Here is a 15,252-nt window from a genome sequence, read left to right on the forward strand (position 1 = left end):
TTCTTGCTAATTCATAGTGTACAATAAATTGTTAATTAGAGTCACACTGTAGTGCTATAGAACACTAGATCTTATTTCTTCTTTTTAGCTGTAATTTTGTATCTGTTAACCAGCCTTTCACATAGATAATGGTTCTATTTCGGAAAGTCTGCTTTACCTTTATTTGCCCCACTCAAGGAGCATAAGGAGCATAGGAGACTTCAGTTTAAATCACAGCTCAGTTGCCTAAGTGGATATGTGACTTACAGCAAATGCTTTAACCTTTCTGAAAAGGGGATTTTGCAGGTCTGGACCTCTCAGGCTGTTCTATAGCAGCAATAAATGGACTCTCCATTGTTGACCACTGTCACATTTTTCACCATCCTGTAGAGAGTATGTGTCAGTCCTAACTTTTCTAGTCCCCCTCCCTCACTGAGATGTCATTGTCTCATAATTGTGTATAATTACTGGTTGAAAAGTAACTTCAGCTCTCATTAAATGGTTAGTACTGCTCCTGCTTGAGAGCTACTATTGTTAAAATTTTGGCAGGAATTATATAAGATTATTTGTGATTTTTATCGACTTCTCTTTTTTCTTCATTTTTTTTAGCAGGAAGCAGTGATAGTTTAAGTTCATTAACTTCAGTGTCTACTCTAGAACATGTCATTATGTTTATTATCACCATGAAAGTCTAGATCAACAGTAAATAGTTTCATCACAGATACATTAAAATTTTGATACTATATAAAAACAAGACTGTTTTCCGGCTCTCCAGTTTTGTTTGATTTAATTGGTAGTTTTACTTTATTTTCCAGACTCAGGAAAAAAAAAAGGGCAAAATAGTACAAAGGGTAAATTCTCACATGCCCTTCACCTGTGTTCCCCCAAATGTTAACATCGAACACAGTGACAAAACGATTATCAAAATAAGGAAATTAACATTGATATAATACTATTATCTATAATCCACAGGTTTTATTCATATTTCACTAGTTATTTCACTAACGTCGTTTATCTGGTCCAGGATTATAATACAGGATCACTCACATATTACATTTTAGTTATTATGTCTCCTTAGTTTTTAAAATCTGACACAGTTGCACAAACTTTTTTTGTCTTTCATGAGTGTTACACTTTTGAGGAGTACTGGTCAGTAGTTTTATAGAATGTCCCTCAGTTTGGGTTTGTGAGATGTCTCCCAATGAGTCAATTAAATAAAATATTTTTGGCTAAGAACACTATGGAAATGATATTATGAATCCTATTGGGAAGCAGTGATACTGATTTGTCCAATTACCTGTGACATTTACTCTGTTCACTTGGTTAAAGTGGTATCAGGTTTGTCTACTGTAGTTGCTCTTTTTCTTTGTAATTAATAAGTATCCAATGGGAAGAAGACTTTAGTTGCTCTTTTTCTTTGTAACTAATAAGGATCCTATGGGGAGGTGCTTTGTCACCAGGTAATTATCTTATTGCTCATCATACTCTTACTCCCTAATTTTAACTTTCATTGATGATTCTTTCCTGAAAAGATTATTACTATGGTGTTTGCCATGGTGATTTTCAGTTGTCATCATTTGTTATATATTTATTGGTTGGTAATTCTCTCGTAAGGAAGAGCTTCCCCTTCTTATGAATGTATTCAGTTTTTTATTTATATCAAAATGGACTCTTTTTCTAGTTGTATAAGATGGATTCATAGATTCTTATTCTGTGGATTTCATCTATTACAGTGATTGTTTATTTTAGTGTTTTAATTATCCCAGGTTTGGCCCTTGGGAGCCTCTTTAAGGAGACTCCTGATCCTTTTGACTTGTCTCCATTTTTTTGAGGTCTTCACTTGTTAGCAGCACGAGATGGTTCAGGCTCATCCTGTACGTTCTCTGCCCCACCCCTGAAACCAGCCATTTCACTGTGGAATATTGGTTCCTTTTATTGAAGTTTGGAATTTTCCCGTTTTTTCCCATCTAGTACTTATATCACACCGTCTTAAAACCATTTTGGATGATCTGGAGAAATTGCTGTACGGAAATTAGTTTATATACAATAATTCTTTTTGTAGCATACACTCTGTTTAGTTGCACATTCATTTTGCACTAATTAATCCTGGAGGATTTCTTTGCAAATACATGTGTCAAACAATGTTTCATGGGAAGATGATTGAAATTTTTCTTTGGTTTTGCTGGGTATTTGATAATAACAATGAAAAAAAATTTTCCAAGAGCGTCCCTCCAATGTTATATGGTATATAAATGTTTAGATCTCTCATTTATTTAGTATAGTGGTCTCAGAAGTTTTTCTTCCTTTTTTTATTTTCTTCTTCTTCTTTTTGTCCTACCAGAAGTTTTTTTTTTTCTTCCTTTTTGTCTTTTTTTCGTGTCCGGCAATGGATCGCAACCCTCAGTGTCATGCCCGTACCGGACCGGGCCCGGCAACGGGATCGCAACCCTCGGTGCTGCGCCCGCACCTCCCTCAGCCAGTGAGCGGAACCGGTCTGTATGTGGGATCCGAACCCTCGGCGGGAGCGCCGCCGCGCTCTCAAGCAGCGCACTGTAGCAGTGCGCCACCAGGCCGGCCCCTACCAGAATTTTTTCTGAAGAAAAATCTTGACTTTGTCTGGGATACTCTTAGTTCACTTCCACGTGGGAGGTGGGTTGGCCATCTATCCAGAATACATTTTTGATTCAGCAAAGTGTCTATAAAAGAATTCAGTCTTTTCTGCTCATATGGTTTCTAAGACATGCATTTGTTCTTAATATATACAGTATACTTTAGTTCCCTGTCACAAACTATAACTTCAAATTTGCAGTTTCTAGAAGGTTGGAAAAGAAAAATTGTAAAGCATTATTTGCAAGCCATCAGTTCATAAATATTTGAGATTCTAACCAAGCAAAGCATTAGAACCTTTTGTACTTAGACTATGTTGTTTTGGCCTCACAGAATTCATTTACACTGTCCATTAATTTATCTTGATTTTATCTGTAAATTATCTTTACCAGTGATTCTCAAAGTGTGGTCTCCTACCAGTAGTAGCATCAGCTTCACCTTGGAATTGGTTAGAAATGCAGACTTCTCAGGTCCCACCCAGATGCAGCAGTTAATTTTAACAAGCAATTTGCATGGTCCAGAAACATGTCAGCGTTTGAAAAGCATTGCTATGTATGTTTCTTATAAATTGTTTCAGACTGTGGAGGTAGGGAATAAGAGTACCGATTTATTCATCTGTGCGGTATCGCCTGTTTTACCTAGCTCTTAGGGATATTGAGATATTCTGAAGAAATGTGTTTGTAAATTAAGCTCTATAAAAAATTTTATGTATATTTATAGCATGTTGATTGACACAGTTATTTAAAGTTAGTTGAGTTTGAATTTGAAAAAAATTGACATATTAGGTAGGCCATTTGTCAGAACAATTTCTGGTAGACAAGTGTTATTATGTGTTTAGGAAATACTTAGGAAGGGAACCTAAAAAAATAAATTAAACTCAGAAGATATCCTATCAAGAACAGTATCCAAATATAGTATTTTAAGATTCTTATTTATCATGGTGTTTTAAAAAATTCCATTTAATCATTTGTACGTGTATAATTCAGTGGCATTAATTATATTCACAGTGTCATACAAACATAACCATTATCTATTTCCAAAACTTTTCCATCATCCCAAATAGAAACTCTGTACCCATTAAGCAATAATTCTTCATTATCCCCTCCTCCCAGCCTCTGTTAACCTCTAATATACTTTTTTATCTGTGAATCTGTCTATTCTAGATATTGCATATAAGTGGAATCATGCACATTTGTGCTTTTGAGTCTGGCCTATTTCATTTAGCATAATGTTCTCAGGGCTCGTCCATGTTGTATGTAGCATGTATCAGAACTTCATTCTTTTTATGGCTGAATAACCCATTGTATGTGTAGGCCACATTTTGTTTATTCATTTGTGGATGGATACTTTGGTTGTTTCTACCCTTTGGCTGTTATGAATAAGGCTGCAGTGAATATTGCCATACAAGTATCTGTTTGAGACTATCTTTTCAATTCTTTTGGGTATATACCTAGGAACAGAATTGCAGTCATATAGTAACTCTGTGTTTAGCCTTTTGAGGAACTACCAGACTGTTTTCGAAAGCAGATGCCATTTTACATTCCCATCAGTAGTATATGAGGATTCCAATTTCTCTATATTCTTGCCCGTGCTTGTTGTTTTCCATCTATATTCATCTTAGTATGTGTGAAGTGGTATCTCATTGTGGTTTTGATTTGAATTTCTTTAATGATTAATGATGTTGAGCATCTTTTCATGTGCTTATTGGCAATTTGTATATCTTCTTAGCAGAAATGTCTATTCAAGTTCCTTGTCCTTTTAATTGGATTGCTTTCCTTTTGTGTTGCTGAGTTGTAGGAATTCTTAAATGTTCTGGATATTAAACCCTTATCAGATATATGGTTTACAAATATTTGATCCATTTGGTAGATTGTCTTTTCATTTTCCTGATAATGTCTTTTGATGCACAAAAGTTTTTAATTTTGGTGAAGTTCAATTTGTCAATTTTTTTTGGTTGTTGTTGTTACTTGTATTTTTGGTATTATGTCTAAGAATCCATTGCTAAATTTAACATCATGAATATTTACCCTTGTGTTTTCTTCTAAGAGTTTTATGATTTTGGCTCTTACATTTAGGTTGATCCATTTCGAGTTCGCTTTTGTGTATGGTGTGAGGTGTAGGGGTCAACTTCATTGTTTTGCATGTGGAAATCTAGTTCCAGCACTATTTGTTGGAGACTATTCTTTCTTTTTTTTTTTTTTTTTGTCTTTTTGTCTTTTTCCGTGTCCAGCAACGGATCGCAACCTTCAGTGTTGCCCCCGTACCGGACCGGGGACCGGCAACGGGATCGCAACCCTCGGTGCTGCTCCCGCGCCTCCAGTGAGCGGGAACCGGTCTGCATGTGGGATCCGAACCCTTGGGCGGGAGTGCCGCCGCGCTTCCCAAGCGGCGCACTTCCCAAGTGCGCCACCGGGCCGGCCCAGAGACTATTCTTTCTTTGAATGGACTTGGCAGCCTTGTTGAAAATTAGTTGACGATAGATATATGGGTTAATTTTTTGACTCTCAATTCTGTTCTGTTGGTCTATATGTCTATGTTTATGTCACATGGTGTTTTGAATATAAATTTTTGATTGTTTTTTTACTTAAAAAAAACTCTTTAGACACTTTGAGTTATTTTATTGTTTTTACTTTTTGTTTTTAATAAATCTAAAATTATGAGTAACTTTAAGCATTTGAAATACTACATTTAGTTACTGTCTAAAGAAATAAATTTAGTATTATGTAATGGGTTTCTGTGGGAAGTATGAGAATGCACAAGACTTTTTTCTGTTCTCTTGTTTCTGTTCAATTTAGTAACTTACAAATAACTTGTTTCTGTTCAATTCAGTAACTTACAAAGTACTATACTTTTGCTATTTTGTATTTTGGAAGAGTCTGGCATTATGATATCCTTAGGAAGCAAATACAGGTTGAGTATCCCTAATATGAAAATCCAAAACCCCAAGTGCTCCAAAGTCTGGAATTTTTTGAGCATCCACACGATGCTCAAAACATATGCTCATTGGAGTATTTCGGATAGATGCTCAATGGGTATGTACTCTGTAGATATTCCAAAATCTGAAAAAGTCTGAAATCTGAAACACTTCTGGTCCCAAACATTTTGGATAAGGGATGCTCAACCTGTATAGGATATGAAGTGCCTGTCCCTGTTGCAGGAAAATGGGAGTGTTTAGTTCTTATAGATTCCCATTTTTGCTTTTGAATAATTTGCATCTTTGCTCTTAATAGGTACCCAATTTTACTACTGTCTGTATTTTTATATAATTTGCTGCTGTTACGCTGTGCAGCTAGTTTCCTAGAGAACAGTTCTCTTCAGTTTTGGTTTTTATAAAAGACTATTTAAGCTATTATAACACTGAAGTTTGCCTCCTTTTATGTATTTTTTTTTTTTTTTGTCTTTTGTCTTTTTTCCGTGTCCGGCAACGGATTGCAACCCTCAGTGTTGCCCCCGTACCGGATCGGGGACCGGCAACGGGATCGCAAGCCTCGGTGTTGCTCCCGTGCCTCGCTCAACCAGTGAGCGGGAACCGGTCTATACGTGGGATCCGAACCCTCGGACGGGAGCGCCGCCGCGCTTCCCAAGCGGCGCACTATCCAGTGCGCCACTGGGCCGGCCCATCCTTTTATGTATTTTTACCTATCCATCTGCAAATGCTGCAAAACAGTGTACTACTGAATCTTCTTTGGGCAAATTGAGATACTTATTTGTATTCTGATGCTGAGACTTATTTTTTAATATCTGACTTAAATACCAAAATATCATTTTTCTTTAATATTTTCATCTAAATTGATAAAACTTGTTCATGTTTTTAGTAGAATTCATTAGACTTTGAAGAAAACCATATTAGTTTAAAAAATGTCCTATTCCAGTCAAGCAAACTCACTAACTCTTGTGTCAACTCAGTATTATTAACGTTGAATTCAAAAGGATATTGGGCTGGCCAGTTAGCTCAATTTGTTAGTGTGGTGCTGGTAACACCAAGGTCAAGAATTTGGATCCCTGTGCCGGCCAGCCACCAAAACAAAAATAAACAAATAAAAATTCAAAAGGATATAGCATAAGTCAAAAAGCAACTCTAAATTTATCAGAATCAATAAAGTGTTCTTCAGCCAGTTTGTATAACACTGTCAATTATAATAAAAATTTATGCATAATGATTCATGTTAGAAAAAAGTATAAATCTTTTATCGATTTGTGTTATGAAAACTTTAAATTTCAACACAAATTCTCATACTTGTGTAGCCAGGTCATGAAGAAACTTTTCTTTGCTGCTTCAAGTTAAGCTTGTTCATATGCAGTGAGACATAAGAAACATACAGAATACTTCGATTTTTGCCTTTGATTATTGAATATTAAAAAATATTCCTTGAAACAGAGTTAAAAGTAGAGTAAATCTTTGTGAACTTCTACTCAACCTATGAGTAAAGAACACAAGATCTTTAAATGTACAGTCTTCTATTTTTTCATTATTCCCATAAACTGGCTACGATTCATCTCATTGGCATGTACATACATACAGAATGATTTTAACAGCTCTATCCATGGTGCTTCTCATAGTTTACTTCATAAAGCTGAGCATGGATATTTTCATTGTGTATTTATGGTATAATAAAGCAGTAAGGGAAACATCGGTTTCTGCTTTTAAACGTCCTAACGTAGCTGGAGCTGTCTGTTGTGATAGAAGCTGTAATTCTTTGGCAGAGGTAAAGGATTAAAAAAAAATCTTTGCCACTCTTTTGATTTTTTAAGATCTATACATTGACAACTTTTCTTAAATTTGGAAGTTCTTTCAAAGAAATGTACCTAAAGTTTTAATTGGGCAGTGTCTCTTGTATCACATGGCTCATCTAAAGCTAAAAGAAAGTGGTAATTTTTCAAAATTTGAATCTGTTGATTTTGGTTTGATAGCATTAGAAAGATATTCCATATGATGGGCAGTTGTTTGGTAGCTTAACAGAAGATCACTTTTTGTGAAACATCTTTTTAGTATTTCTCATAATTTTCTAACACAATTTCTATAATTGAAATAATGTTTTTTGCCATCTCTTTATCTGTCTCCCTTTCCCCTCCAGGGACTAAAATCTAGGTTTCAAAAATCTAAGCTATTTTATAGCTGACCAGAGTTATAAGACTTGATCTGTTAAAAGTGTTTGTTGGACATTTAATTCTGATATCAGGTGACTAATTTTGTTGCTTTTCCTCTGACTGTAGAGAAGAAACTTCTTATAAAATTCACTATACATTTGTTGAAATTTCTCTTAATGAGTACACTTTATTATTTTTAACACTTTTTTACACATGAAACAGCTTTCAATTTTGCTCTGCCATAGCTAATTGTAATTTTCAGTCATTGTAAAATTTGTGACATAGCCTTCTTCCCTTCTTTTTACTTAACGGTCTTGTGGTAGTACCAGCTTCTTTTTCTCTACTCGATTCTGTATGGGTACAGTGCCTTCTTTTAAATTTTAAAAATGTGTCCATTCTTTTTTTCTTTATTTTTTGGGTCCATTTGTTTTTAAAGTAAAAAAATAACTTAATCATATTCAAAATATATGAAAAAAATATTTTTTGTGGCTGGCCAGTGTGGGGATCCAAACCCTTGACCTTGGTGTTATAACACCACACCCTAATCAACTGACCTAACTGGCCAGCCCCCAAATAAAGTAAAAATTAAAAAATAGCATTTCACTTTTTAATTTACTGATTGTGATTTACAGTCACAATCAGTAATTACTGATTGTGATTTACATAGGCATCACTGCAACTTGTGTTATGTATAAAAAAAATTCAAGTAACTACATTACAGTGTTACATTGGTGTGTAGAAAAAAAATTTATTCCAACTGAATTAGTTAATTGTTATTGACTAGATCCTATTATTTTTATGTTTAATACTAGAAATAACTTGCTATAGTCCAACATGTGCAATATAATATGCAGTGCAGTGGTTACAATGAAATGTAGTACTACCAAAATAATAAAATTTTCTTTAATGGAAAGACATTTTACACTGTTCCAGCTTTTAAATTTAAATTGAATTCACGGCTATTTAATAAAACTAAAAACTCAATTTCCCAGTGACACTAGCCACATTTCAAGTAGTCACTAGTTACGTGTGGCTAATAGCTAATGTATTGGACATTAAACTTTTGAGAGTTGGTCATATTCTTGTTTAGAGCATTTTGGTTACTTGAGACAAGAGATTATAGTAATTTTTGACAAGGCTAATGTCACAGGAGAAGTACCAAGAGGACTTCTGAATCAAGAACCCTGGAAAGAGCAGATTAGAACTACTTGCATTTTCTTTTTAATAGAAAAAATTTCAAACATTGTTAATGGATATAAGGATATTTAGTAATCAAAAAAAGCATTTGGACAAATGCGAGGGTACTTCAAAAAGTTCCTGGAAAACCAGAATTAAAAGGCAATAGGAATCATTCCATAATTTTTTTGAAGACCCCTTTTATTCTTTTTGAAATCATGGCTCACCTCCCTGTTATTGAAATACTTGGAGAGTGGAAATTCTTCTATTTTCTAGAAATTGTTTCATCATTTGGGTGAAAAAAACAAACAACAACAACAACAAAAGTAATTTTGTTTAATAGCTCTCTCTCAAGTAAAAAAATAAAGAACATTTCATCTATAGACACCTATAGAGGTCTCATCAGGTTTATTTATGACAAATCTTTAGATTAGCAAAATTAATTTCAGTTGACATGGATTGTGGAAAGATTGTTAATAGATCTCAGATATTTAATATTCTGAGTTTGAATAAATAAACAGTATTTTATTAAGCATCTATCAAGTCCTATGTAGTTTTAAAGCTAGGAGTAGGTCTATTTCAACTACTCGTAGTACCAATCTTTTTTTCTTTCATTACTTTGCTGTTATCCTTTGAGCAGTCTAGGCAGTAAGTTTTCCATGTTTCTGATTTCTACAGAAATAAATGAATGCTATTGCTGGTTTTGTTTCATTCTCAGTTATGATCTGTGAATACAGGGAGATGTCTAAAGACTTAAAAATCAGAAGATAACGTTCATGAATAAAGAGGGGGTGAAAATTGTCTTGAGAGAGTTTGTCCACTAGACTGTTTCCAAGAGGCATTATGAAGAACTAGTCACTACAGATGGTCCTTGAAGAAAGGGTTCTGTGATCAAGTTTGAGGAAACACTGTATGTGGTGTCTTCAAAAATTTTGTGGAAAGATTTGTGTTATATTTTTATTTTTCCACAAACTGTTGGAAGTACCCTTGTATACCATAATAATGGTCTATTAAAGATTCACAATGTACATTAGTATGTTAATTGCTCTGAGAAATCGTACAAGAAACTTTAAAGCTTATCTTACATTCCTTTTCTTTTCTTTTCTTTTTTTAACCCTTTGTCCTTGCTTCTTTCTCATCCTCACCCCCAAGTGGGAATAGAATTTTGTTCCCTTTATCCCTTTAATTTTAATGCTTATCTTATTTCTTAAACTTCTTGGACACTGAGATTTCTTTTCAAGTCAAACTTGTCTATCCTGTGAGAAATGCTGCCCTCTAGAGTCATAAATTCAATTGTTCTTTAATTTGAGTATCACAGTGCTGCCTGACATTAGTGTGTATGAGTTGTAATGAGTAATACTAACTGAATGCATGGTAACAAAATAAGCAAATAGAAAAATCTTATGTTGTCTAAGAAAATTTGAGGATATAGATTTGCAATATATGAATACCCAGTTTTTAAACTGGACATGTGATATTTATAGCCACTAATTGTTTTTTGAATAAATTTCTTTATAGGGGGAACCATGGACACAGTACTTCAGATTTTTGAACTCCATGAGTTTCTCTTGCTGGCAGAAACCCTCCTTCTCTGTATTCTTTGGAGACCTATAACAACCTTGCTTGTGATAGTTATCATTCAAGGGGAAGTCGGTTTCCTCATACCCCTTCCCACGATCCTCACTGTTTCCAAACCTATAACTGGAGTCAGATTATATCATGCTGTATTTTTGCATAGTCAAAGTGGGAAGAAAAGGATTATATATAAAAGTTTTTTTTTTCTTACATTTTTACCAACATATCAGCAAGAACTTGAGGAATATGTGTAGAAAAGAGTTCTGATGATGAGAGAGAGAAAGAAAGAGTGAAAGAAAGAGAGAGGAGTGAAGAGGGAGGGAGAGGGAGAAAGAAACATACATTTGCATTTGGTTGAATGTATTGGGATGGTGCAGTTACCAAGAGATTCTGGATTCAGTGTTCAAATTCAAGTATGTAAGAGTCATTCTAATTGTTTGCTCCTTTGATTAGTCTCAGCATTATCCTATACTAGATGAGGTTGAATGCATAAAAGCTCATGATATAATATAGAGGAAAAAGTCAAAAGATAAAGGAAAATAGGACTGATGGAGTGGATTTATCACTGTGACCATTCACCCACCTCTGCTATTTGCTCACCAGTATTGTCTTTCTACTAAGAGGCCCAGAAGACACTTCTCTTTTTTTTTTAATTGAAATATAGTTGATTGTACATATCTGTGGGGTACACAGCTGAATATCAGTACCTGTGTGCAATATGTGATGCTCAAATCAGGATAATTAGTATATTCAGTTTAATACAATGTGATCATTTTTTTGTGGCCCTTTACCTCCTCCCCCTCCCCCTTTCCCACCTCTGGTAACCTCAGTTCTGTTCTCTCCTTTTGAAAGTTCAGTGTGTCATGTGACTATTGTATCTTTTTTCTTTCTTTTTAACTAATTAATTTTTTTAGCATGTGCTGTATTTCTCTTTCTGTGCCTGGCTTATTTCACTTAATATAGCTTCCTCTAAGTTCATGCATGTTGCTGCAAATGGCAGTATTTCAATCCTTTTTATGGCAGAGTAAGTATTCCATTGCAGAGTAAGTATTCCATTGTGTAAATATACCACATTTTCCTTACCCAGTTGATTGATGATGGACATTTAGGTTGGTTCCAACTCTTGGTTATTGTAAATAGACCTGTGGTAAACATGGGAGTGCAGATACCCCTTTGACATGTTGATTCCAATTCCTTTGGATATATACCCCTGAATTGTTGGCTTGTATGGCAGTTCTATCTGTAATTGTTTGAGGGACCTCCATGTTGTTCTTCATCATGGCTGTACCAATTCACAGTCCCACCAGCAATGTAGGAGGGTTCCCCTTTCTCCTCATCTTTGACAGCATTTGTTATTCTGTCTGATAATAGCCAATCTGACTGTTGTGAGATGATATCTCAGTGTGGTTTTGATTTGCATTTCCTTGATACTGAGTGAAGTTGAGCATTTTTCATGTGTCTGTTGGTCATTTGTATATCTTTGCCCATTTTTTAAATTGGGTTATTTCTTTTTTGCTGTTAAATGGAGTTCCTTGTATATTCTGGATATTAATCCTTTGTCAGATGCATAGTTTGCAAATATTTTCTCCCACTCTGTAGGTTGTCTTTTTGCTCTGTTAAGTTGTCTTTTTGCTCTGTTAATTGTTTCTTTTGCTGTGCAGAAGCTTTTTAGTTTGATACAGTCCCATCTGTTTATTTTTCCTTTTATTGCCTGTACTTTGGGGGTCATATTCATAAAATGTTTGCCCATTACTACTTCCTGAAGTGTTCTCCTTATGTTTTCTTTTAGGAGTTTTATAGTTTTAGGTCTTAATAAGCCTTTAATCCATTTTGAGTTGATTTTGGTATTGGTGAGAGGTACAAGTCTAGTTTCATTCTTCGACTTATGGATGTCCAGTTTTGCCAGCACCATTTACTGAAGAGGCAGTCTTTTCCCAAATGTATTTTCTTGGTGCTTTTGTGGAAGATCTTTTGGCTATAAGTATATGGGTTGATTTTTGGTTTCTCTATTCTGTTCCTTTGGTCTGTGTGTGTGTTTTTATACTAGTTCCATGCTGTTTTGGTTACTATAGCTTTGTAGTGTAACTTGGAGTCAGGTAGTGTTATCCCTCCAGCTTTATTTATTTATTTTTGCTCAGGATTGCCTTGGCTATTCAAGGTCTTTAGTTGTTCCGTATGAATGTTAGGTTTTTTTTTTTTTTTCTATTTCTGTGAAGAATGTCATTGGTATTTTGGGGGGGATTGCATTGAATCTGTAGATCGCTTTGGTTAGTATGGATATTTTTCAATCCAAGAACATGGAATGTCTTTCTATCTTTTTGTGCCCTCTTTAATTTCTCTCAATGGCGATTTGTAGTTCTTATTGTAGAGATCTTTCACCTCCTTGGTTAAATTGATTTCTAGCTATTTTATTTTTTGGTGACTATTGTAAATGAGCTAGCTTTCTTGATTTCTTTTCTGCTACTTCATTGTTGGAGTAGAAAAACACTACTAATTTTTGTGTGTTGATTTTGTATCCTGCAACTTTACTGAAATTGTTTATCAACTTTAGGAGTTTTTTGGTAGAGTCTTTAAGCTTTTCTATATATAGGATCATGTCATCTGTAAACAGGGACAATTTGACTTTGTCTTTTCCAATCTGGATGCTTTTTGTTTCTTTTTCTTGCCTGATTTCCTTGGCTAGTACTTCCAGTATTATGTTAAATAGGAGTGGTGAGAATGGGCATCCTTGTCTTGTTTCTGTTCTTGTTCCATTTAGGATGATATTACTAGTGGGTTTTATCATATTGAGATTCTTTACTTCTATACCTAATTTGCTGAGAGTCTTTGTCATGAAGGATACTGAATTTTGTCAAGTGCTTTGTCTCTGTCTGTTGAGATAATCATATGTTTTTTGTCCTTGATTTTGTTGACGTGGTGTATCACATTTATTGACTTGCGTATGTTGAGCCATCCTTGTATCCCTTGGATAAATTCCACTTGATTGTGGTGTATAATTTTTCTGATGTATTGCTGTATTCTATTTGCTTATATTTTATTGAGTATTTTTGTGTCTATGTTCATCAAAGATATTGGCCTCTAGTTTTCTTTTTTTTGTTGTATCTTTGTCTGATTTTGGTATCAGGGTGATGTTGGCCTCATAGAATGAGTTTGAGAGAAAGACCTCTGTTTCAATTTGGAATAGTTTGAAGAGAATTAGTATTAATTTGTCTTTAAAGGTTTTGTAGAATTCAGCAGTAAAACCATCCAGTCCTGGGCTTTTCTTTGTTGGAAGACTGCTAATCACTGCTGCAATCTTGTTGTTTGTTATTGGTCTGTTCAGATTTTCTGTGTCTTCTTGGTTCAGTCTTGGTAGTTTGTATGTGTCTAGAAATTTGTCCATTTCCTCCAGGTTTTCAAAGTTGACGGTGTGTAGTTTTTTATAATAGTCTCTAATGATTGTATATCTGTGGTATCTGTTGTAAATTTCCTTCTTCGTATCCTGGATAGTTCTGCTCAGTTCATTGTGTTGTCTCACTGTGTCTTCTTGTATCTCATTGAATTCCTTTAAGATTTTTACTTGGAATTCCTTTTCAGTCATTTGAAGGGTTTTTTGCTCTATGAGTTCTGGTACTTGAGACTTATTATATTCCTTTGGTGGACTCAAATTTTCTTGTTTTTTCATATTTCTAATGTCTCTATGTTGATGTCTGGTCATCTGAGAGAGCAGTTGCTTCTTTTGTTACTTTCCTTCCCTGGACTCTGCTGTTGACCCTCCTTGTGTCAACGTAGGTGAATGGTTGGCAGTCCACTTATACAGCAGCGGTGACTGCTGTGGTTGCTGCTGTGGTAGCAGGCTGCCCTTTCAGCAGTGGTGTCTTGCGATGGCTTTGCAGGGCTACCTGCATGGCAGCAATGGCTCCAGTAGTGGCAGGCTACTCTCATGATGATGGTGGCTGCCTGGCAGCACCAGCGGTGGCCAGAGGCAAGGCGTGGACATCATTTCCCTAAGGTAGCATGACAGGCATGTTGATCGGAGATGCACTGACCTGAATTCTTCTTTTTGGCTGTGGCTAAATGATTATTGGATCCCAATTTGCAGCAGTGGCAGTTGCATAGCCACCCACTTTATTGCAGTGTCTGCAGCAGTGACCTGTGCAACTACAGTGTCCGCAGCGGCAGCAGGGTTAGCTGGTGTTGGTGGCTACAGTTGCCTTCCTGGTGTCTGCAGTGTTCTTGGTGGCAGCAGGGTTACCTTGTGGTGGTAGCAGCAGTGCTGCTGGCTGCAACTGCCTCCCTCTCCTCTGCTGTGTCCACAGTGGTTAATTAGTGGCAGCAGCAGTGGTGCAGGTGGTTGCAGCAGTGGTGCAGGTGGTTGCAACAGTCTTTCTCATGTCTGCAGTGTCCTTGGTGGCAGTGGGGTTGCCTTGTGGCGGCAGCAGTGGTGCAGGCAGCTGTACCTACCTCCCTCACGTCTGCAGTGTCCACAGTAGGAGCATGATTACCTTGTGGGGGCAGCAGTGGCACCGGTGACTGAAACTGCATCCCTCACATCTGCAGTGTCCACAGCGGCAGCGAGGTTACTTTGTGTCCACAGCAGCCATGCTGCTTCAGCCATCTCCCTCACGTCTGCAGTGTTCTTGGTGATGGTTGTTGTAGCCTCCTCCTTCTCCTCTGCTGTGTCTGTGCTGCACTGTTGGGCCACTTGCAGGACTTCTACTCCTGTGGGGAGCTGCTCTGTGATAGGTGATGTTTCTTGGACTGGACAATGGCTCCTGCGATTACAGTGGTGGGGACCCATTTCATTCTTCTGCAGGAGGAACACGCCCTGGGCACGTAGTCTGCTAC

At 36.1% G+C, this 15,252-nt stretch overlaps 1 protein-coding gene and 1 pseudogene across 1 annotated transcript in view; one reads left to right on the forward strand and one right to left on the reverse strand.

Moving 5' to 3' along the window:
• The window catches only part of LOC103590377, a 96,615-nt pseudogene extending 81,410 nt beyond the window's left edge, over nucleotides 1-15,205 (reverse strand).
• The window catches only part of FBXW7 (F-box and WD repeat domain containing 7, E3 ubiquitin protein ligase), a 211,284-nt gene that overhangs the window by 17,038 nt on the left and 178,994 nt on the right, over nucleotides 1-15,252 (forward strand). The gene's annotated exons all lie outside the window — the stretch shown is intronic.

Source organism: Galeopterus variegatus, unplaced genomic scaffold, assembly GCF_000696425.1.
Source record: "Galeopterus variegatus unplaced genomic scaffold, G_variegatus-3.0.2 Scaffold808, whole genome shotgun sequence".
Classification (NCBI taxonomy): Eukaryota; Metazoa; Chordata; class Mammalia; order Dermoptera; family Cynocephalidae; genus Galeopterus; species Galeopterus variegatus.